At 45.4% G+C, this 26,849-nt stretch overlaps 1 pseudogene across 1 annotated transcript; it reads left to right on the plus strand.

The window, feature by feature from the left end:
- Window positions 1–1,645: 1,645 nt before the first annotated feature.
- Window positions 1,646–26,458, plus strand: LOC106597472 (zinc fingers and homeoboxes protein 2-like; annotated as a pseudogene). Its single transcript, XR_006759611.1, has 3 exons — window positions 1,646–1,963; window positions 22,424–25,060; window positions 25,520–26,458. The product of XR_006759611.1 is annotated as a zinc fingers and homeoboxes protein 2-like (transcript).
- Window positions 26,459–26,849: the final 391 nt, after the last annotated feature.

Genomic DNA, 26,849 nt, shown 5'->3' on the forward strand with positions numbered 1-26,849 from the left:
ATATATCTATGAACTGTTCAATATTAGCACTTAATTAATGAGAGACTGGAGCTGTTTTATCTGACCTAATATTAGTGGTGTACTTATTAGTATACATATTCCTATATTTCCTATACTCAAGATTTAATAATTTCTCTCTATTCACAAACAGGATTAAAAACTATTCAAATGACATATGAAACATCATTATTATGATGACCCCCACATGTGCCTTCAGAGAGAGAGAGGGGGGAGTGAATTCTGCAAAAATATCCTCTGTGTTCAACCTAAAACACCAAATAATGCAAGCAGAGCAGAATTAGGCCGATACCCGCTAATTATCAAAATCCAGAAAAGAGATGTTAAATTCTACAACCACCTAAAAGGAAGTGATTCCCAAGCCTTCCATAACAAAGCCATCATCTACAGAGAGATGAACCTGAAGAAGAGTCCCCTAAGCAAGCTGGTCCTGGGTCTCTGTTCACAAACACACCCCACAGAGCCCCAGAACAGCAACACAATTAGACCCAACCAAATCATGAGAAAATAAAAGATAATTACTTGACACATTGGAAACAATTAACAAAAAATCAAAGCAAACTAGAATGCCATTTGGCCCTAAACAGAAAGTACACAGTGGCAGAATACCTGAACACTGTGACTGACCCAAACTTAAGGAAAGCTTTGATAATGTGCAGACTCAGTGAGCATAGCCTTGCTATTGAGAAAGGCCACCGTAGACAGACCTGGCTCTTAAGAGAAGACAGGTTATGTGCACACTGCCCACAAAATGAGGTGGAAACTGAGCTGCACTTCCTAACCTCCTGCCAAATGTATGACCATATTAGGAACGCATATTTCCCTCAGATTACACAGAACCACAAAGAATTAAACCCAATATTGACAAACTCCCATATCTACTGGGTGAAATACCACCGTGTGCCATCACAGCAGCAAGATTTGTGACCTGTTGCCACAAGAAAAGGGCAATCAGTGAATCAAATCGTATTAGTCACATGTGCCGAATACAAACAGGTGTAGAAGAACAAACACCATTGTAAATACAACCCATATTTATGTTTATTTATGTTCCCTTTTGTACTTTAACTATTTGCACATCGTTACAACACTGTACATATACATAAAATGAACAATTGAAATGTCTTTATTCTTTTGGAACTTCTATCAGTGTAATGTTTACTGTTAATTTGTATTGTTTATTATCTACTTCCCTTGTTTTGGCAATGTTAACATATATTTCCCATGCCAATAAAGCCCTTAAATGTAATTGAAATTGAATTGAGAGAGAGAGAGGGAGGGCAATAAATCACTGCTGCCTTTCACGATGTCTCATTAGGTAATTAGATGGAAGCTATTCAGTGAAGAATGTCAAACTAGGTGAGACGCCAAACAGAGACAGAGAGAGAAAGAGAGATTTAAAATCGCAGTAGCACTTGTAGACACCATTCACCTGAGACACAGCTGTCAGTACTGCAGCAAGACTAGCAGTAAAGTAGTGTCCCTCCCTAGACAAGCTTTGACCCGCCCAGTACTCTCAGTTTACTGCTTACTATTCAATGACCTACACAACGTTGATCTGGCGCAGAGCACAGGATGTCAACAACAGCTTATTCATTTTCAAAGTCGAAAGCAAGGCTCCAGCAACCACTGAAGGGCTGTCATTTCCCGGACACTATCCGAGGCTTGATACTGACCACCGTTCTAACTTTTAGGAGCGATTACAACAACTCCAGGATGGAAGTGGCCCTGCTATCGTATGCAAATACGTCCGCTGACGTAGTTGATCATGTGGTTTTTGGCGTAGATCCCCCTGCGAACGCGGATTTTTTTCGGCTGTTGTCTGGCGGATTCGGTCGAATCTGTAGAATAAATCGTCGTATTCGGTTGTTATCGTGTTGAAAGACCCGTTTTGGACCCCGTTTACCGGTGCTCGGCATCACAGCGCATCATACGTGGTGGACAGGTAAGAATATGCCAAATAGAATATTTATCAGTTTGCATATCGGCGAAAACAAGTCCCAAAGTTAAACCTGTAGCCTAGCTGTGTAGCTAGCTAGCCTCCCACCACCACTGTTTCTGTACGCAGACGCCACTACACATTTTAACTTGGCTAGCCACTAAACTTTGATTGTCCCGGTGTGGCTACACCTGATTGACTACCTGCGAGTAGTAACAATGTATCCAGTTTCAAGCAATGAAACGATGTGCCTACAGTCCTCGGGCTTTAGGAAGTTGTGTTTGCTACAATGCTGCGGTAATGTTAGTCGAGATTTGTGGGAGAGGACTTGTACTTTTTCCCTATGTCGACATAACCAGCAAAATATGGCCTCCACGCCGACATGGCGTTACGTCGTTGGCGAGGGAAGGGGACATTTGGGGAGCTTTTAAAAAAATTTTTTTATCTTGCCTATTTCTGTTGTATGCTATGGAATGGCGATTGGATTCATAAGACCGGAACGTTTTACATTGTATTCTAGTTCTGGAGTTTAACCAGCAACCTACTTCGATTTCGGGTACCAATGCCGTCCGTCGTATGATGTAGGCAGGCTGCAGGCAGCGGTGACGCCTTCTTGCACGTCCCTACTGCACTGTGGCAACAGTCACAGTGGAATAAAACGCCTCGTTGCAGTACAGCCAGACTACTGGTCGAAGTAGAATACATTTCACATATTGGTGGTTTAAGACGGGCTTGGTTCTCAGTATGAAGTTTGTTTCTTGATAAAGATCTATGCATAGATCTATGCATATGAAATGAGCCTGACACAATAGGCAGTATCTTTACATACTACAGTACTGTTGCCCAATGACATGCCTCATGTTATCATCATGTTATTTCCTCATGTTACACTACATGCTCATAATGTAGCCAAGTCAAGAAACGTCTGAAGTAGGTCTTTTATTGTGGTATTTAGTGGAGGGGTTACAGATTTGTATGATTATGGTGTCCAAAAGCCTGAAAAGATGCAGCACTCAACAGGATGACCTGATTTGACTTTTAGCCTACTGCATGTGTCCACTTACACCACTGTTAAAGGTACAGTGCATGTTTTTATGTTCACACAGGATTTCAAAACAACAGTTGTAGACCTCATCAACTAGGTTACTAACACAGGAGGTTGGTGGCACATTAATTGGGGAGGACGGGCTCGTGGTAATGACTGGAGCGGAATCAGTGGAATGGTATCAAATACCGTTCTGGAAAATGATGAGCCGTTCTCCCCTCAGCAGCCTCCACTGGTTACTAGGCATATTCAGGATATGTACAAACCCTGTGTGATCCTATCATCACATTTAGTCAGGGGGGGGATATCATCAACATTAGTGACCTGACTAATCCAGTCATGTCACAGTTGTGCAGCGTCTCTACGGTGACAACATCAGTTCATTTCTGACTGGTGGAATGTATTCATTCAGATCAAGGCATGGCAGTCATTCTCAAGTCATATGTACACACTGACTGCTGATGGCGTCATTACTTAGGCTTCGGTTGCTGAAGACAAATGTAGGCCTACATCCATTTGGTCTCCCTCCCTCCTCATCCCCATTCAGTGTCCTTGGTCTTTTCATGGTCCAGGCAGCGAATGGCTTGTTTAAAGATGGCCACCTGTTCTTTCTGACTCATGTGGTGCTCACCTCAGCAATATCCTCTGTCAGACTCGGAGAGATGTTGTTCCTGCCTCCTCCTCTCTGCTTCTAGATGTGTCGTTAGCAAGGGGACTAAGATGGCCCTGGTGATGTCATACCTGCTGTGGGCATGTCTTCCTGTAAAAGCCCTGTAGTCTGTCTGTGTGGAGGCGGCCACAGTCATGATGACTTCATGACAGCATAGAGACAGCCTCGTTAGCCTTGTGCTTATTATTAGGCAGTCGGGCCCCAAAAATGTAGTTCATCTTCTCAGTGAGAGGGTTCAGGAGCTACTCTTGTTTGAAAATGTATGCACTCTCTACTGTAAGTCGCTCTGGATAATAGTGTATGCTAAATGACTCAAATATATTTATTAGGCAGTCGGGCCCCAAAAATGTAGTTATTCTCCTCATTGAGCAGGTTGAGGAAGAGTCCAGACTAATGCCGTGCATGTGCTCGTCATGAATCATATGATGATCACCACATGATTACCCTCTTTTTATGTCTTTGTGTGTACATTTTTTTTAAAAGGCTGGCCCTTTCAACCTGATTGTCCTGCAGCCCTGTCAATCACTCTTCAATCCCCCACTCATTCCAACCAATCAGGGAGCTTGGACACACTAGTGCTCCGCCCAGTCACCTCAAGTTAGCGCGTGGTGTTTACATGCCGTCTTAAGAAGAGAAGATGCATGTTGTGTAGTGACGTACTCTCACATGCTGTTTCTATCTTGAGGTGTTGTGCGTCCATCGAACATAACCACACAACAACGTCAAGAAGTTGAACGGAATTGTCTGTGTGTGCCGTGTGATGGTTACTAAGTGTTTAGTATGGGCCTCAACATCGTGTTCTGATCGGGCAACACTGGCGTGAGCAGAACAGAACCTAAGCAATCGGCGTCAGTTAATAGCAGGTGAGGACATTCACAGCCGACCACTCAGACGAGCAGTTTTTTTTCATGGTCTTAGGTCTCGCCTGTTAGTCGTTAACTGTATTCTTTTATTTTTCACTTTGGTAATGAGTCAAAGACTGCATGCAGCAGGTTACATAATGTTGCATAATAATGTTACCGACTCAATTTCCTTCATGTGGATTACAATGACAAATCACCATTGTCCAATCAGAGTAGTAAGAAGGAGAGGATCAGAATTCACAGGGTATGATAAGACAGGGGCTGTTTCTTTTCCAGAACAATAACCTACTTATAGTCTGAACCAACTCTCAGCTCTTTCCTATCCAAAGTCCTCTGAAACCACTACTCAACAAATATGGACATTTAAAAAAAATTTTTTGTCATTCAGCAGACGCTCTTATTCAAAGCGACGTGAAACACACTGAGAATGCCACTGCCGATAGACGTTTCTTCTCTTGCTGGAACAAAAGCGGTACCTGCAGCGTGCCGACCCGGTAAAGAAGAACCTGACGTTTCTACCTGTAGAATCGCAATGCTCGTCGGTGGCCAACAACTTGGCTTTGAGCCAATCAGAGAGCACGAACCCCCACATGGGGGAGCCAACAGGAGTGAAAACAAAAAGGAAAAGTGGGCATTTTCTCCATACATCAACAGTTAAATGTCATGAGCCAGTCACACTTCACACTGTATGCAATGTAGGCTATGGGATGGTAGCTAGCTAAGTGCACGGATGCAATGCACACAAGGCCTGGGTAGTATACCGTATACCGAGGTATTTGGCAGTGGCCTCGGGATGGTTTTTCAATACCGCTGAAACTATTTATTTTGATGTTTTTCAATAAATGTTTATATTTGTAGCTACTTTTTAAAGTAAATACCTGCAGTCAACTTGTGCAATATATTAAGAGAGGAAGCTGATCACGTTGATCATTTCATCTGTCACATTATGAAGCTTACCGTAGTTCCCCAGAACAGTTGAGACAATCACGTGTTTGTTTGTAAATAGCACAACAGGAGAAAGTGCAACACATTCAGCAGAAATTAGCACATGGACATGCATTGCCAAACACTACTGCCACCTTCTGGTTTGGAGTATTTTAATTTAAAAAGGCAAAGTAGCTGACGACTTAAAGGTTTTTGCTGTGTGAACACAAAAAGAGATTGAGTGCCGACACCGTTCAGAGGTGCTAAGTACTGTCGGCATGTAAAAGTTTGACCAATGTGTCTAAGCTATTATTTTATTGAACCTTTTATTTAGCTAGGCAAGTCAGTTCAGCTTCAGATAGACAGCTAGGTGAGACGAGCACGTTTCAGTCCATAGTACATTTGTCCTCAGTGTTTATCAGCCAAGTCAGTGCCAGTAGGAAAAGACAAGTGCCAGTGTTTGAGTTACATAGGGATTGTTTTATCTGGAACTAAAAGAAGCCAAACTGTTGGAAAGAAAGGGCTTCACAGAGGAGAAGCAGTGATGTAAATAGAGTCCGAAAGCCACACAACTCTCACACAGACCGCATGGGTTTCCTAGGTAACGTCTCCCATCTGTTTTCTACTCAACAACAGTAAATTGATGTATTCATGTGTGTAATGGGCAGGCTTTCATGTTAGAGTACAGGGATAGGAAGGAGAGAAAAAGAGATGATAGGAGAGGGAGTTCGTACTGTTACGTGACCTAAACTGGGATATGCTTAACACCCCGGCCGTCCTACAATCTAAGCTAGATGCCCTCAATCGCACACAAATTATCAAAGAACCTACCAGGTACAACCCTAAATCCGTAACCATGGGCACCCTCATAGATATCATCCTGACCAACTTGCCCTCTAAATACATCTCTGCTGTCTTCAACCAGGATCTCAGCGATCACTGCCTCATTGCCTGCATCCGTAATGGGTCCGCGGTCAAACGACCACCCCTCATCACTGTCAAACGTTCCCTTAAACACTAGGTTGCTCTTTAAAAGTGCTTTCCTCACCATCTTAAATAAGCATGCCCTGTTAATCTTTTTTTTTAACTAAGAACGGATATAGTCCTTGGTTCACCCCAGACTTGACTGCCCTTGACCAGCACAAAACATCCTGTCGCGTACTGCATTAGCATCGAATAGCCCCCGCGATATGCAACTTTTCAGGGAATTCAGGAACCAATATACACAGTCAGTTAGGAAAGCTAAGGCTAGCTTTTTCAAGCAGAAATTTGTATCCTGTCGCACTAATTACAAAAAGTGTTAGGACACTAAAGTCCATGGAGAATAAGAGCACCTCCTCCTAGCTGCCCACTGCACTAGGCTAGGAAACATTGTCACTATCGATTCTCATAGATTTATTGGTGATTTCAATGAGCATTTTTCTACGGCTGGCTATGCTTTCCGCCTGGCTTTGTTGCAACCCCTATTACTAGTCTGTTCAACCTCTCTTTCGTATCGTCTGAGATCCCCAAAGATTGGAAAGCTGCCACGGTCATCCCCCTCTTCAAAAGGGAAGACACTCTAGACCCAAACTGTTATAGACCTATATCCATCCTTTCCTGCCTTTCTAAAATCTTTGAAAGCCAAGTTAACAAACAGATCACCGACCATTTCTAATCCCACCGTACCGTTTTCACTATGCAATCTGGTTTCCGAGCTGGTCATGGGTGCACCTCAGCCATGCTCAAGGTCCTAAACGATATCATAACCGCCATCGGTAAAAGACAGTACTGTGCAGCCGTGTTCATCAACCTGGCCAAGGCTTTCGACTCTGACGATCACCGCATTCTTATCGGCAGACTTAATAGCCTTGGTTTCTCAAATGATTGCCTCGCCTGGTTCACCAACTACTTCTCAGAGTTCAGTGTGTCAAATCGGAAGGCCTGTTGTCCGGACCTCTGGCAGTCTCTATGGGGATGCCACAGGGTTCAATTCTCGGGCCGACTCTTTCCTCTGTATATATCAATGATGTCACTCTTGCCGCTGCGGATTCTCTGATCCACCTCTACACAGACGACACCATTCTGTATACATCTGGCCCTTCTTTGGACACTGCGTGAACAAACCTCCAGACGAGCTTCAATGCCATACAACTCTCCTTCCGTGACTTCCAACTGCTTTTAAATGCTAGTCAAACTAAATGCATGCTATTCAATCGATCACTATCTGTCCGACTAGCATCACTACTCTGGACGGTTCTGACTTAGAATATGTGGACAACTACAAATACCTAGGTGTCTGGTTAGACTGTAAATTCTCCTTCCAGACTCACATTAAGCATCTCCAATCCAAAATTAAATCTAGAATCGGCATCCTATTTCGCAAAACAAAGCCTTCACTCATGCTGCCAAGCATGTATGTTAGGATGGGAACTATATAATAATTAAGGATGAACGCCAGGAACAAGAAGTGTGACATTTAGGATTTCCTCCCTTCTGTAATAAGCAGCTAATTAGGTATTTTTACTTTATTCATGTGTTTAATCCGATACTGTTATATCTCCGGCTAAACTGTTATGTATGTAAGCACTTCAGAGTTATATCAAGCTAATAAGTCACTCGTAAGACAAAGTTGTAAGAGTGTTTAACTGTATCTTAATTTACTTTATAGTTCTCACAGAAGGTGATAATTCTGACTAAAAGGGAGGAGAGGGGAGGAGAGAAACAGGACCGGTTGAGAGAAGACGAGAGAAGGAAAGGAGAAGAGTATGTGAAGGCAAGGAGAGAGCATAAGAGGAGAGGACGACTCAGAATCAAAGTTTATTGGTTGCATACACAGATTTGCAGATGTCGCAGGTGCAGCGAAATGCTGGAGGAAGGGAGAGGACAGAAGAAAGAGCTCAGCTGGGGCTCTTCTCTCTGACTGCAGAAACCCACAGCTCTGACCCAGTCACGTGTCTCCAGCCTGACCAGCAGGTCACCCCTGCTGTAGCAGAGGCTGTCTCATATGTGGACACCCAGTAACACCAGTCATGCTTGGTTGACTACAGTAGGTCCAACAACTGTCTGTCGCTGATATAGGCTAGAGGAGGTACTCCAGATGGTTCATTAGAGAAACACTACTATGTGTTGGGGGCTATTTTGTAAATGACATCGCCGAAGTCAAGTATCGGTAGGATAGTCAGTTTTACGCGGGTGTATTTGGCAGCATGAGTGAAGGCTTTGTTTTGTGAAATAGGAAGCCGATTCTAGATTTCATTTTGGATTGGAGATGCTTAATGTGAGTCTGGAAGGACTACAGATGGTTTTACCAGACACCACCCTGCCAGGACTGACTGTTACAGATGGTTTCACCAGACACCACCCTGCCAGGACTGACTGTTACAGATGGTTTCACCAGACACCACCCTGCCAGGACTGACTGTTACAGATGGTTTCACCAGACACCACCCTGCCAGGACTGACTGTTACAGATGGTTTCACCAGACACCACCCTGCCAGGACTGACTGTTACAGATGGTTTCACCAGACACCACCCTGCCAGGACTGACTGTTACAGATGGTTTCACCAGACACCACCCTGCCAGGACTGACTGTTACAGATGGTTTCACCAGACACCACCCTGCCAGGACTGACTGTTACAGATGGTTTCACCAGACACCACCCTGCCAGGACTGACTGTTACAGATGGTTTCACCAGACACCACCCTGCCAGGACTGACTGTTACAGATGGTTTCACCAGACACCACCCTGCCAGGACTGACTGTTACAGATGGTTTCACCAGACACCACCCTGCCAGGACTGACTGTTACAGATGGTTTCACCAGACACCACCCTGCCAGGACTGACTGTTACAGATGGTTTCCCCAGACACCACCCTGCCAGGACTGACACACTCATGTCCACATAGCTCCTCATGTCAAGTCTCCAGTTTCCTTAAAAGCCCAATGCAGACTGTTTTATATCAAATCATTTCTGGGTAACAATGAAGTACCGTACTGTAATTGTTTTTAAATTAAACAGAAATAGCTTCTTAGCAAAGAGCAATTTCTCAAGCAAAATTTTTGCTAGGATTGTCTGTGTGGCCTGAGTGGGGAGCTGTTATTGGCAGAGGTCTGAAATTGTCTTTTATTATTGGTCTATTAACTAATTTAACAGAACTCCATCCCACCATAACAGGCAGAAATTTAAGGCAGTCTTTTCAACCAGTTCTTACACTAAAAGGGACTTCATAATCACTAAAAGGGACTTAATAAGCATACTTCACAATTCCACAGTAATATTCCAACCTCGGTGTGGATAGATATATATTTATCCACACTATTATTTATATATATATATATTTATATATACTACTATTTTCTACATTGTAGAATAGTGAAGCCATCAAAACTATGAAATAACACATATGGAATCATGTAATAACCAAAAAGTGTTAATCAAAATATATTTGACATTATTCAAAGTAGCCAGCCTTTTCCTTGATGACAGCTTTGCTCACTCTTGGCATTCTCTCCACTGGAATTAACAGGTGTGCCTTGATAAAAGTTCATTTGTGGGATTTCTTTCCTTAATGCATTTGAGCCAATCAGTTGTGTTATGACAAGGTAGGGAGGTATACAAAAGATAGCCCTATTTGGTAAAAGACCAAGTCCATAATATGGCCAGAACAGCTCAAATAAGCAAAGAGAAACGACAGTCCAGTACTTTAAGACATGAAGGTCAGTCAATACGAAACATTTCAAGAACTATGCAAAGGACATGTCGTGCTGCATGAGGCACATGGTGGTCACACCAGATACTCACTGGTTTTCTGATCCATGCCCCTACCTTGTTTTTAAAGGTATCTGTGACCAACAGATGCATATCTGTATTCCCAATCATGTGAAATCCATAGATTAAGGCCTAATGAATTTATTTAAATTGACTGATTTCCTTATGAACTGTAACTCAGTAAAGTCTTTGAAATTGTTGCATGTTGCATTTCTTTATATTTTTGTTCAGTATATAAATATGTTGCATTTCTTTATATTTTTGTTCAGTATATAAATATGTTGCGTTTCTTTATATTTTTGTTCAGTATATAAATATGTTGCGTTTCTTTATATTTTTGTTCAGTATATAAATATGTTGCGTTTCTTTATATTTTTGTTCAGTATATAAATATGTTGCGTTTCTTTATATTTTTGTTCAGTATATAAATATGTTTGCGTTTCTTTATATTTTTGTTCAGTATATAAATATGTTGCGTTTCTTTATATTTTTGTTCAGTATATAAATATGTTGCGTTTCTTTATATTTTTGTTCAGTATATAAATATGTTGCGTTTCTTTATATTTTTGTTCAGTATATAAATATGTTGCGTTTCTTTATATTTTTGTTCAGTATATAAATATGTTGCGTTTCTTTATTTTTGTTCAGTATATAAATATGTTGCGTTTCTTTATATTTTTGTTCAGTATATAAATATGTTGCGTTTCTTTATATTTTTGTTCAGTATATAAATATGTTGCGTTTCTTTATATTTTTGTTCAGTATATAAATATGTTTGCGTTTCTTTATATTTTTGTTCAGTATATAAATATGTTGCGTTTCTTTATATTTTTGTTCAGTATATAAATATGTTGCGTTTCTTTATATTTTTGTTCAGTATATAAATATGTTGCGTTTCTTTATATTTTTCTTCAGTATATAAATATGTTGCGTTTCTTTATATTTTTGTTCAGTATATAAATATGTTGCGTTTCTTTATATTTTTCTTCAGTATATAAATATGTTGCGTTTCTTTATATTTTTCTTCAGTATATAAATATGTTGCGTTTCTTTATATTTTTGTTCAGTATATAAATATGTTGCATTTCTTTATATTTTTGTTCAGTGTATAAATGTGTTTTGTACAAGAGGACAGAGTTCAAGAAAGCATGATCATTCTCAGGGTTAGACTGCATTGTGAATGCATGGACATGGTTTGATAACTGTCAAAGTATTTCTTGACTGGAGGACTTCATGCTTCCCTCAGCTTGGTAGTAATATTAGGATTCCTTTTCTAAACCAAATACTTACCTCCTCATGCTGTCTGTATTCACTGTGAATACCAGGCTCAGTCTTGTAGTACTACTAGGTCTTTACCAGTACAATGCAGTCTATGCAATGGTCCGCTTGGGCAAAGTATAGATTCAATTGACCCCCACCTGGATTCTACCAGTTCAATACAAGCATATGTATTGTGGACCCCCTCCAACTTGATGTTTATACAGTAGAATCAAAAGGGCTGATGTCTTATCTAAGTTGGTTGGGCCAAAAGTAGTGAGGCGGAACATTCTGGTCTCTGGTGAAGTGGAGAGAATAAATCCCTCCCCCTGCTGTTAGCCTGTTTCCATGGTAACCGGGCTGCTAGACCACTTCAGACTTTGACTGCTATATTTAAAGACATGGTGGGACCCTAACCAGTAACTTTGGACTATTTAATTGTCCAAATCAGAATCAATGTGATGGACTGACTGGACTCACCCCGGATATGATAAAGACTTGCTCCAGTCCAGTAGTAGCCTGGTAGGCTTAAACATTGGGGTTTAAACACTGTTATTTATATCATTCTAATACAGAGAATCTGCACCAGGCTTCCAGTGCACTACTCAAAATTCCTTGGACCAATTCAGTTATTATTATTCTGTGTTCATAACCTAGATAAAATGGTAAGTAAAAGCAGGGAAAGAGTGATTGCCGGTTTCAATGCAGAGCTACAGTGTTTTTTTTCAGGGCCAATTTGATGAGATTTAAATGAATTCTGTGACGTTCCCAGATTCAGCCCCCTGCTGGGGGATGCAGTATTAGCAGAGCACTGTCTCCTCCCACACACCTCTCTCCCTCCCTCCATCATCATCACCCTCTAGAACACTGGAGCTGTGGGTCTGTTCAGAAAGCCGCAAAGTTTCACAACATTACACAAAGTTCAGATAGAAATGCACTGTCTAGATCAGACATACTTCTCTGTCTGGTAGAAGAATAGGGAATTAAGTCACTTCTATTTGTTGCGTTTCTGTCGCTGCCAAAGTTCTGAACACTTCACCTCACTGAATACAGCAGACCTCTGATCTATGGAACATGGAACAGTGAGCCCGTCTGGATGGAATGCCTACCTTCTTCCTGTCCACTCTGTTATCCTAGCAACAGCAGTCTGTGCCTTGTCCCCCTCCCCACACCCACCATGACATGTGTTTCTGTCACGTCAGATGAAGGCTGCTCTGAAAGTTTCTCGCCACTCAGCAGGTGGATCCATTCTGCTCTTCAGTATGTTGTTATTTACCACCTGTCTTGTTGTCATGGTAGATATGGAAGGGCTGTAGTGATGGTGTGATGGGCTCATGAGTCATAGTGTTGTCTCTGATTGGCCGGATAGAAAGGTCCTTTGACACACAGTCTCTGACTCGGCAGCTTCACACTTGTAGGGATTCATTGGCCAGCTGTTGCAATTCCTGGACACACAGCAGGTTGAGAGACACACACAGCAGGTTGAGCTGTGTTGAGACACACACAGCAGGTTGAGAGACACACACAGCAGGTTGAGAGACACACACAGCAGGTTGAGAGACACACACACACACACACACACAGCAGGTTGAGAGACACACACAGCAGGTTGAGAGACACACACACACACAGCAGGTTGAGAGACACACAGCAGGTTGAGAGACACACACAGCAGGTTGAGAGACACACACAGCAGGTTGAGAGACACACACAGCAGGTTGAGAGACACACACAGCAGGTTGAGAGACACACACAGCAGGTTGAGAGACACACAGCAGGTTGAGAGACACACACACACACACACAGCAGGTTGAGAGACACACACACACACACACAGCAGGTTGAGAGACACACACACAGCAGGTTGAGAGACACACACACAGCAGGTTGAGAGACACACACACACACAGCAGGTTGAGAGACACACACACACACACACAGCAGGTTGAGAGACACACACACACACACAACAGCAGGTTGAGAGACACACACACACACACACACACAGCAGGTTGAGAGACACACACACACACACACACACAGCAGGTTGAGAGACACACACACACACACACACAGCAGGTTGAGAGACACACACACACACACACAGCAGGTTGAGAGACACACACACACACACACAGCAGGTTGAGAGACACACACACACACACACAGCAGGTTGAGAGACACACACACACACACACAGCAGGTTGAGAGACACACACACACACAACGCAGGTTGAGAGACACACACACACACACACAGCAGGTTGAGAGACACACACACACACAGCAGGTTGAGAGACACACACACACACAGCAGGTTGAGAGACACACACACACACACACACAGCAGGTTGAGAGACACACACACACACACACAGCAGGTTGAGAGACACACACACACACACAGCAGGTTGAGAGACACACACACACACACAGCAGGTTGAGAGACACACACACACACACACACGCAGGTTGAGAGACACACACACACACACACACGCAGGTTGAGAGACACACACACACACACACAGCAGGTTGAGAGACACACACACACACACACAGCAGGTTGAGAGACACACACACACACACACACAGCAGGTTGAGAGACACACACACACACACAGCAGGTTGAGAACACACACACACACACAGCAGGTTGAGAGACACACACACACAGCAGGTTGAGAGACACACACACACAGCAGGTTGAGAGACACACACACACACACACAGCAGGTTGAGAGACACACACACACACACACAGCAGGTTGAGAGACACACACACACACACACAGCAGGTTGAGAGACACACACGCACACACACAGCAGGTTGAGAGACACACGCACACACACAGCAGGTTGAGAGACACACGCACACACACAGCAGGTTGAGAGACACACGCACACACACAGCAGGTTGAGAGACACACGCACACACACAGCAGGTTGAGAGACACACACGCACACACACAGCAGGTTGAGAGACACACACGCACACACACAGCAGGTTGAGAGACACACACGCACACACACAGCAGGTTGAGAGACACACACGCACACACACAGCAGGTTGAGAGACACACACGCACACACACAGCAGGTTGAGAGACACACACGCACACCACAGCAGTTTGAGAGACGCACACGCACACAGCAGGTTGAGAGAGACGCACACAGCAGGTTGAGAGACGCACACAGCAGGTTGAGAGACGCACACGCACACAGCAGGTTGAGAGAGACGCACACAGCAGTTTGAGAGACGCACACGCACACAGCAGGTTGAGAGACGCACACAGCAGGTTGAGAGACGCACACAGCAGGTTGAGAGACGCACACAGCAGGTTGAGAGACGCACACAGCAGGTTGAGAGACGCACACAGCAGGTTGAGAGACGCACACAGCAGGTTGAGAGACGCACACACACACACACAGCAGTTTGAGAGACACACACACACACACACACAGCAGTTTGAGAGACACACACACACACACACACAGCAGTTTGAGAGACACACACACACACACACACAGCAGTTTGAGAGACACACACACACACACACAGCAGGTTGAGAGACACACACACACACACACAGCAGGTTGAGAGACACACACACACACACAGCAGGTTGAGAGACACACACACACACACAGCAGGTTGAGAGACACACACACACACAGCAGGTTGAGAGACACACACACACACAGCAGGTTGAGAGACACACGCACACACACAGCAGGTTGAGAGACACACGCACACACACAGCAGGTTGAGAGACACACGCACACACACAGCAGGTTGAGAGACACACAGCAGGTTGAGAGACACACACACACACACACAGCAGTTTGAGAGACACACACACACACACAGCAGTTTGAGAGACACACACACACACACACAGCAGTTTGAGAGACACACACACACACACACAGCAGGTTGAGAGACACACACACACACACACACAGCAGGTTGAGAGACACACACACACACACACAGCAGGTTGAGAGACACACACACACACACAGCAGGTTGAGAGACACACACACACACAGCAGGTTGAGAGACACACACACACACAGCAGGTTGAGAGACACACACACACACAGCAGGTTGAGAGACACACACACACACAGCAGGTTGAGAGACACACACACACACAGCAGGTTGAGAGACACACCCACACACAGCAGGTTGAGAGACACACACACACAGCAGGTTGAGAGACACACACACACACAGCAGGTTGAGAGACACACGCACACACACAGCAGGTTGAGAGACACACACGCACACACACAGCAGGTTGAGAGACACACACGCACACACACAGCAGGTTGAGAGACACACACGCACACACACAGCAGGTTGAGAGACACACACGCACACACACAGCAGGTTGAGAGACACACACGCACACACACAGCAGGTTGAGAGACACACACGCACACACACAGCAGGTTGAGAGACACACACGCACACACACAGCAGGTTGAGAGACACACCACACACACACAGCAGGTTGACACACACGCACACAGCAGTTTGAGAGACGCACACGCACACAGCAGGTTGAGAGAGACGCACACAGCAGTTTGAGAGAGACGCACACAGCAGTTTGAGAGACGCACACGCACACAGCAGGTTGAGAGAGACGCACACAGCAGGTTGAGAGACGCACACAGCAGGTTGAGAGACGCACACAGCAGGTTGAGAGACGCACACAGCAGGTTGAGAGACGCACACAGCAGGTTGAGAGACGCACACAGCAGGTTGAGAGACGCACACGCACACACACAGCAGGTTGAGAGACACACACACACAGCAGGTTGAGAGACACACACAGCAGGTTGAGAGACACACACAGCAGGTTGAGAGACACACAGCAGGTTGAGAGACACACACACACACACACACAGCAGTTTGAGAGACACACACACACACACACAGCAGTTTGAGAGACACACACACACACACACAGCAGGTTGAGAGACACACACACACACACACAGCAGGTTGAGAGACACACACAGCAGGTTGAGAGACACACACACACACACACACAGCAGGTTGAGAGACACACACAGCAGGTTGAGAGACACACACACACACACACAGCAGGTTGAGAGACACACACACACACAGCAGGTTGAGAGACACACACACACACAGCAGGTTGAGAGACACACACACACACACAGCAGGTTGAGAGACACACACACACACACACACACACAGCAGGTTGACACACACACACACACAGCAGGTTGACACACACACACACACAGCAGGTTGACACACACACACACACACACAGCAGGTTGACACACACACACACACACACACAGCAGGTTGACACACACACACACACAGCAGGTTGACACACACACACACACACAGCAGGTTGACACACACACACACACACAGCAGGTTGACACACACACACACACACAGCAGGTTGACACACACACACACACACAGCAGGTTGACACACACACACACACACAGCAGGTTGACCACACACACACACACAGCAGGTTGACACACACACACACACACAGCAGGTTGACACACACACACACACAGCAGGTTGACACACACACACACACAGCAGGTTGACACACACACACACACAGCAGGTTGACACACACACACACACAGCAGGTTGACACACACACACACACAGCAGGTTGACACACACACACACACAGCAGGTTGACACACACACACACACACACACAGCAGGTTGACACACACACACACACACACAGCAGGTTGACACACACACACACACACACAGCAGGTTGACACACACACACACACACACAGCAGGTTGACACACACACACACACACACAGCAGGTTGACACACACACACACACACACAAGCAGGTTGACACACACACACACACACAGCAGGTTGACACACACACACACACACAGCAGGTTGACACACGCACACAGCAGGTTGACACACACGCACACGCACACAGCAGTTTGAGAGACGCACACAGCAGGTTGAGAGACGCACACGCACACAGCAGGTTGAGAGACGCACACGCACACAGCAGGTTGAGAGACGCACACGCACACAGCAGGTTGACAGACGCACACACACGCACACAGCAGGTTGAGAGACACACACGCACACAGCAGGTTGACAGACACGCACACAGCAGGTTGACACACAGCAGAGGGGAAGTCAGTAACTTTTCAGCTTGGTTGTTATTGTGTCAGATGGAATGACCTTAGTGATCTGATGCCGGAGTGATCCGTCGTCCTATGGATGTTTCATGTTCTGTAACTGATGTTGACGTCTGTGGCAGCCTAATCATCAGGAATGATTCATGATGTGGATGAGCCTGTTGTTAATGTATGTTCTCCTGTTGGAAGCAAATAATGAAAGCCCCTTGAATACCGCAGCGAGTCACCACAGCAGTGTCCATTGGGGGAGTTACTTTGGTATCTGCTGGCCTGGGTTAGTATGTGTCAGTCGGGCTGGGAGCATATGAGTGGACAGACTAGGTCTCCATAGCAGAGTCAGACTCGCGCTCTCAGAGACAGTGAGCTGAGGACATGATATGAGACACAAAGCGTCGGCTGGGACCTCATGCAAGTTTAATTTGGCTCCAGTATGGCGGGGCGCTCCTCTCCACCCAGCCTGACACGCCGCAGCAGCACAGGGATAAGACGCCCAGCCTGGCACGCCGCAGCAGCACAGGGATAAGACGCCCAGCCTGGCACGCCGCAGCAGCACAGGGATAAGACGCCCAGCCTGGCACGCCGCAGCAGCACAGGGATAAGACGCCCAGCCTGGCACGCCGCAGCAGCACAGGGATAAGACGCCCAGCCTGGCACGCCGCAGCACAGTCCTGAATGGAGAGGAGAGCGTCAGTCTGCTAGCAGGACTCATTAGGACACGCAACAGAAAATGTTTTGAAACGGACCATTAGTGTTTCTCAATGGACAAGTCGACGTAGTCCCTCTCTTTTCAGTCCTTTTTCTTCCATTTGGAGCCGACTGAACACGACCCAGGTCTGGCAGACAGACGGACTGGCTCTTAGCAACGGCCCCTCAGTCCGCCTGACTCCACACTGCAGCCTTCCTGGCTCCATGTCTCCTCCCAGATGAATGAATACCTGTGAGGTGTGTTTTTAATACACTGCAGCCTTCCTGGCTCCATGTCTCCTCCCAGATGAATGAATACCTGTGAGGTGTGTTTTTAATACACTGCAGCCTTCCTGGCTCCATGTCTCCTCCCAGATGAATGAATACCTGTGAGGTGTGTTTTTAATACACTGCAGCCTTCCTGGCTCCATGTCTCCTCCCAGATGAATGAATACCTGTGAGGTGTGTTTTTAATACACTGCAGCCTTCCTGGCTCCATGTCTCCTCCCAGATGAATGAATACCTGTGAGGTGTGTTTTTAATACACTGCAGAAGCAGCATCAACAGCAATGCAACGAGGGCAAGTCAATGTCCGGACTGTGGTTGTCATAACTACCTTATGGAAATGAGTCTGTCCTGAATTTTAATGATGCACCTCTTCTGCTGGTTATGGGAATACCCCAAGTTACGATCCAATGAGTGACTGAGTTGATGACGGCAGTCATTTGTATTTGACATTTCCCAGTGCTGATGTAGCTAGTCATGGAAGTTCTACCTAGACCATCTCTTACCAGAGCCCTGACCACCAGACCAACAGCATGGAACATGTTCTACCTAGACCATCTCTTACCAGAGCCCTGACCACCAGACCAACAGCATGGAACATGTTCTACCTAGACCATCTCTTACCAGAGCCCTGACCACCAGACCAACAGCATGGAACATGTTCTACCTAGACCATCTCTTACCGGAGCCCTGACCACCAGACCAACAGCATGGAACATGTTCTACCTAGACCATCTCTTACCAGAGCCCTGACCACCAGACCAACAGCATGGAACATGTTCTACCTAGACCATCTCTTACCGGAGCCCTGACCACCAGACCAACAGCATGGAACATGTTCTACCTAGACCATCTCTTACCGGAGCCCTGACCACCAGACCAACAGCATGGAACATGTTCTACCTAGACCATCTCTTACCAGAGCCCTGACCACCAGACCAACAGCATGGAACATGTTCTACCTAGACCATCTCTTACCGGAGCCCTGACCACCAGACCAACAGCATGGAACATGTTCTACCTAGACCATCTCTTACCGGAGCCCTGACCACCAGACCAACAGCATGGAACATGTTCTACCTAGACCATCTCTTACCAGAGCCCTGACCACCAGACCAACAGCATGGAACATGTTCTACCTAGACCATCTCTTACCAGAGCCCTGACCACCAGACCAACAGCATGGAACATGTTCTACCTAGACCATCTCTTACCGGAGCCCTGACCACCAGACCAACAGCATGGAACATGTTCTACCTGGACCATCTCTTACCAGAGCCCTGACCACCAGACCAACAGCATGGAACATGTTCTACCTGGACCATCTCTTACCAGAGCCCTGACCACCAGACCAACAGCATGGAACATGTTCTACCTAGACCATCTCTTACCGGAGCCCTGACCACCAGACCAACAGCATGGAACATGTTCTACCTAGACCATCTCTTACCAGAGCCCTGACCACCAGACCAACAGCATGGAACATGGATGTTCTGTGTTCTAAACAGTGGGCTGTAACAGTTGTTCCTGAAATGAAACATGTTGGTTCTCATCCCAAGCACCACTCCACTGGGTCTTAGTCACCATTGTGAAGAAAGCAATCTTTGAAGAGTTTGAAGAGAGGCAGTTACTGAAATGTGATATTTGATAGCTTTCTCCTGATTTAGTGAACTGATAAATGATCCGAGGTCAGGCAGTCCACTGTGAAAACAGATTTGTTTCTTCATTTTGGAGCCAAAAGCTACATTCACCATTCATCACACAAAGCCTACTCTTCTATTAAAGTCCTCTTACCATCATTTACCTGCTGTCCTGTCCAGCGGATTCTATCAGTTCAGTCACTGCTGGAAGTCAGAACACATCAGCCCTTATAAAAGTGTTCTATTGCAGAACCAAAAGTCTGTTATAGAAAAACACGTTCTCCCTTCCAGTTTTGTTGCATGGAAATGTGATTTGGTAATGCATGAGGCAACTAGAATATCAATTACTTCTTTCACGCTCTCTTGAATTAGCTCCTCTATCGCTTCATAAAAAAAAGAAATGCTCAGGGAAATTAAATCCATGTACTGTATTATATTGCATCCTTAAGGCTTCTCTGAAGTTTTTTCACATCTGTTACCTTGGAGCTGATTCTGTGTTGGTGCGTTGTCAGATTTAGCTACATTATGTGTTGCACCAACATGGAGCTGTCTTGGCTTTGGGTGTATGTATTACTGGCTTTAGGCCTTTAAACATGCACTTTGTGGAAAAATCACTCTGCTATTTCCTGGTTGCTAAAATTCAAATAGTTCGCTTAATTTCAGTTTGTGACAAAACAAGCAAGTATAGTGTAGAGAATCATTGTACCATGTAAACGGCTGTGAAATATATTTTTCCATAACTAAAAAGAGTATTTTCAGCTGTTTGATACTAGTGTACAAAACCGTAAAAGATGCTAAAAAACAGTGCACACAGAACAGATCTACAGCTTCTTAGACTTGCTTTCAATGAGTGACAGATCTATAACACATATTTCTGTGTGAATTTGGTTGGGTTGCCCATAAAAGTAACATTACATATGCCATCTCTCTGTTGAAGTTGCAATCTGTTACTAGGGAGACGGTTACATATTGCAGCGTCAACAGAGCGATGACATATGTAATCTGTAACTAGGGAGACGGTTACATATTGCAGCTTCAACAGAGAGATGACATATGTAATCTGCTACTAGGGAGACAGTTACATATTGCAGCTTCAACAGAGAGATGACATATGTAATCTGTTACTAGGGAGACAGTTACATATTGCAGCTTCAACAGAGAGATGACATATGTAATCTGTTACTAGGGAGACAGTTACATATTGCAGCTTCAACAGAGAGATGACATATGTAATCTGTTACTAGGGAGACAGTTGCATATTGCAGCTTCAACAGAGAGATGACATATGTAATCTGTTACTAGGGAGACAGTTGCATATTGCAGCTTCAACAGAGAGATGACATATGTAATCTGCTACTAGGGAGACAGTTACATATTGCAGCGTCAACAGAGAGATGACATATGTAATCTGCTACTAGGGAGACGGTTACATATTGCAGCTTCAACAGAGAGATGACATATGTAATCTGCTACTAGGGAGACAGTTACATATTGCAGCGTCAACAGAGAGATGACATATGTAATCTGCTACTAGGGAGACGGTTACATATTGCAGCGTCAACAGAGAGATGACATATGTAATCTGCTACTAGGGAGACAGTTACATATTGCAGCTTCAACAGAGAGATGACATATGTAATCTGCTACTAGGGAGACAGTTACATATTGCAGCTTCAACAGAGAGATGACATATGTAATCTGCTACTAGGGAGACGGTTACATATTGCAGCGTCAACAGAGAGATGACATATGTAATCTGCTACTAGGGAGACAGTTACATATTGCAGCGTCAACAGAGAGATGACATATGTAATCTGCTACTAGGGAGACGGGATCGGAAGCAATTTTGGGTTTCCAGGATTACCGTCATTGAGTTTGAAAGGCTTGTTTTGTCACAGAAGGGACAAGCTAGGCCCTGTGACAGAGGGATGGAGAACAATAACTCTGAATATGTACAATAGTTTAGGGACATTTTCATTGCAGAGTTAGGCCTTATTACCATGGCCATTTATGTTAAGTAGAAAAGAGAAAGAAAAATGATGACTATTGAACCGGCGGTATGGGATTTTAATATTGTCTGTTTTCAGGTTATTGTAGGAATGTCCTTGTTTGTTTAATTTCTCCTCTCTCTCCCCCCCCCAGATTGGGTGATCTGGGATGAAGTCTCATGAATTCCCTCATTGGAGCTGACATTAACAGTCAGCTGGAACAACAAGTGCATATTCTTCACAAGACAAACATCCCCTACAACGTCCGTCTAACAGTCCCAGGTGACCTACGCACGCCATGGCCAGCCGAAGGAAGACCACGACCCCTTGTAGAGCTGATGCTGTTTTTAGAGGTGATGACATGATGGGGCAAGAGGATCCAGGTGAGATGGAGGTGGAGGTATCGGCGAATGACAAAAGCACAGTGGTGAATGGATCCACAGAGATGCTTCCTGGGGAGGACTGGAGCTCTGGGACAGAGCCTAGTGGTTCACGTCAGGAGTCGCCGGCCCCTGAGAAACCTAATGCTGTGGATTCAAGGCCTCAGAGGAAGCAGCAGGGAGGCTATGAATGCAAGTACTGTCCGTTCTCTACGCAGAACCTGAATGAGTTCAAGGAACACGTGGACTCCAATCACCCCAATGTCATTCTCAACCCGCTCTACCTGTGTGCTGTGTGCAACTTCAACACAAAGAAGTTTGACACCTTGACAGAGCACAATGAGAGGTGTCATCCAGGGGAGAGCAACTTTAAGTTCAAGAGAATCAAACTGAACAATCAGACCATCCTAGAGCAGTCGATAGAAGGAGCAAGCAACGCTGTCGTCTGTGATTCAACCAACGGCATTCTGACTGGAGAAGACTTTGCCACTTTCCCCCTGAGCAAATCCACCACAGTGAAGATTAGTAAGCCAAAAACGGACAACAAACGGTTATTCACAGAAAGTCAACCGGACAGACTCAACCCCGAGCTCCCCAGAAAGCAGATCGCCGCCGTGAATGTGAACGGGACCGTGATCATCCCAGAAGCGACCCTAAAAGATAGCATCTCTCATATCATGCCTTCTCTTCAGCGCCCGCCTAACTACAACTTAGTACCAAAAATCGCTGTCCCTTTGAACACCTCTAAGTACAACCCTTCACTGGACAGTAACCTGACACTCATCACATCCTTCACCAAGTTCCCGTACCCGACCCAAGCGGAGCTGTCCTGGCTTACCGCTGCCTCGAAGCACCCCGAGGAACAGATCAAGGTGTGGTTCACCCTCCAGAGGCTGAAGCAAGGCATCAGCTGGTCCCCTGAAGAGGTGGAAGAAGCTCGGAAGAAGATGTTCAACGGTACCATCCAGTCAGTCCCACAGACCACCTTCACCGTGCTGAGCGGTGCCCAGATGGCTCAGTCCACCAAAGGACAACAGTCCCTAGTTCAATCCGTCCCCTTCAACCTCCTGGGACAGACCAGTTATGTGTTGACGCCCGTTGCAAACGGCTCAGCTGTCAGTTGTTCTCCCATCACACTAACCATGGCAAACCAGGTCGTGCAGTCAGTAAAGCGACCCTTGGCAGCTCCAGTAGTGGCCGCTTCAGAGATCAAACGTCCCTCCATAATCCAGACGATTCAGGCACCTAGACTGGTGGCTTCGCCTAAACCCAGCTTCACTTCAGACTCCGATAAAACCCCGGACCAGATTGCTGTACTGAAAGCTAGTTACACCCAGTGCCAGTTCCCTGAAGAGGAGGAAGTGTACCGTCTCATTGAGTCCACCGGCCTCTCTAGAGGAGAAATCAAGAAGTGGTTCAGCGAGCAACGACTCCTCAATCACAAGGTGGCGCCACAGGTGATCAAGATTGAGCCCCAGGCATCGAAAGACAGTCAGCCCAAAAAGGCTGTCCCCACCCAGTTTCCTCTCCTGGAGAGGCTCAAAGGCAAATCCTCTGAGCAGCTCAAGATGCTAGAGGAGAGTTTTCAGAGGACCAGCTCCCCCACTGAAATTGACGTTGACAACCTCGTTGTGGACACAAGGCTCTCCAAGACTGAGATCGACTGCTGGTTCTCAGAGCGCAGAGCGTTGCGGGACAACTTGGAGCAAGCCCTGGCAAACTCCATGGGTCCTAAGAGCCTTGAGGAGCAACGAGGGATACTAAATAGTGTTTACGAACAGGACAGCAAAGTCCGGTGCTCACCTCTTCCCATTGTCACCACTTCCACCAGTCCTGAGCCAATCGATAGGAAATCCCTAGGGCTTCTCAAAGAGGTGTTCACCCAGACCCAGTGGCCGTCGCCAGAGGAGTACAGCCAGCTGGAGGGACAGACTGGTTTGTCTCGTACAGAGATTGTCCGCTGGTTCAAGGAAAACCGATCCGCCCTGAAGAATGGAACCTTGGACTGGATGGAACAGTTCCAGAAAGTCAACGGCAAAGCAGAACAGAATGGTCAGAGCTCGTCAGGGATTACAGAACGACCCCCAAGCAGCATTCTCCAGCAGCACTTCACAGAAGCCAAGACGACACTGCTTTCAGCAGAAGACGCGAAAAGCTTCCATTGCAGTCGAAACTCATCAACCAGGACATAGTCCAGTGGTTTACCAGTAAACTGGGCCAGAGTATGACAGACATCAGCAGGGGCAGGGACCAACATGGACAGGCCAACGTGGACAGAAGCAGGTGGGTGAAGGTGACCATGGCTGTAGGGGACGAGACTAAAGGTGCTTTGGAGAACCAGAAGATCGGATCAGAAGCAGAGGTGCTGATGGGAGACCAACCTGGTCGGGTGACTGGATGAAAAGAGCATGGTGAGTAGTCTATGATAAGCTACTGTACTGCAAATGTATAATTCCTTTGATAATGACGCATTTCAGTGTTAATGATCTCGTCTTGATGCCTGTAAGTAACTCAGTCAAAAAAAGATGTCCCAGATGCAGGGGAATTGGTTATGTAGTAGTGTGATGGCTTTCCCTTTAACAGAGAGATGGCTAGCAACAATCTAGCAGCTGTGGCTTTGAACCACCCGGGAAGCCTGTAATTTAGCCTTCAGAAAAACATCTTGGCAGGAAGAGGCTATTGAGATTATACACATGTGGTTATGACTGGGGATTTTTCCCCCTGGTGAACAGAAAAGCACCTCTGATAGCCTGCTGTATGGGTCTGTTAACTGCAGAATGATAGCTTAACTAAATGTGAAGTTAACAACAACGGGTGTAGTCAGCCATTTGTATAACAAGTCTGTGTTTTGACATTTTACTTTGTTTCAGAGGATACTGAGTTTCTCAAGCAGAAGATTCTCAAGATTGTTGAATCTGGAACCAATGATTTCCTACCTGGCCTGTGACATCAGCACAGTGGACAGTAGAGTCCACTCCAAACACTGACTGGCCAGACCATTGAGTGCCAAAGCTGGACTTGATGCATTATTATTATTACACTTAATAAAAAAGGGCCCTTGTAAATATTTTTCTGTATTGCAAAAGCTTTGTAAACATTTTCGGGGTTGCTGGTTTTTACATTTCTAACATGAGTCAATAACCCCTAAAAGAGGAATGTTTGGGTTTTTATGACGGTAATTATAAGCCAATTCATCAGGGTTTTTTTTAACAAAACGTTTAGTGACTGACAGCTGGTCATAGATGGCACTTATTTCAAGTGGATAGACAAGTAACACTTCTGATCTGATAACCAGTGAGTTCATCCATTGGACTAAAGGGTTTATAGTGGTTCTCTAGCAGACCATAGAATCACCTAGCCTGGGTACCAGATGTTTGGCATATGACAAGGAGTGGAATGATGGCACAAACAGGTCTCCTACCCAGGCTAAGAATCCCATACTTACATTACAATAACAGTTGTCCCCCCTCTCTCATGCTGAATGCTACCGCTGCTGAGACGACAGTCAGCCACAGAATGGACATGAATAAAACAAGAAAATGCACTGTACATGTTTTTTGTAGTTCAGTCTCATTTTGAATTGCAGCGTCCGTAACTGGTCTTTTCTCGTGTTGGCTTTCTAGATATCCATAGATATCCTAGGTGTTAGGCTCAATTTCAATGGCTCGCTCCTTGAGTTTCATGCCTCCTATTAGTGAATCATGTTCATACATGTATCTGGAATACTGTACTGCTACCAAGAATCTCTTTGCTTGATTTTTTTTTTTGAAATCCGTCTGCTGTAACTCAATAAAACACAACCAACTGAAGGATGTCTCTTGGTCCCTTGTGCAGTGGTCACTACTCAGATACTTAACCCTAAGGTCCCAGGGCTGGTTTCTACTAAGCTAACATATGGAATAGTTTTTCTAGGTGGTCATGCCGAGGATCATTTAGTTATTTTAGGACAGCTGTATGTGTTATAAAATACTAATCAAAAGGAAGTATGTTTTAAAGTGTCTGGCCTATTTCTGGGAGATGTAAGAAAGCTCGGGGGGGTTGAATTTGACCGTGGAACCTTTCTTGGAAATACCCTTTTCAATTCATTTTTCAGCCTGATACCGTGACACTTGTGGAGGTCGTAGAGCAAAATGGAGAACACCATTGTGTTTGAGTCATCTTTCCATAGACTGGTCGTATTAGTTTGTAGCCCAAGCCTTT

This window comes from Salmo salar, chromosome ssa02, assembly GCF_905237065.1.
Source record: "Salmo salar chromosome ssa02, Ssal_v3.1, whole genome shotgun sequence".
Taxonomy (NCBI): Eukaryota; Metazoa; Chordata; class Actinopteri; order Salmoniformes; family Salmonidae; genus Salmo; species Salmo salar.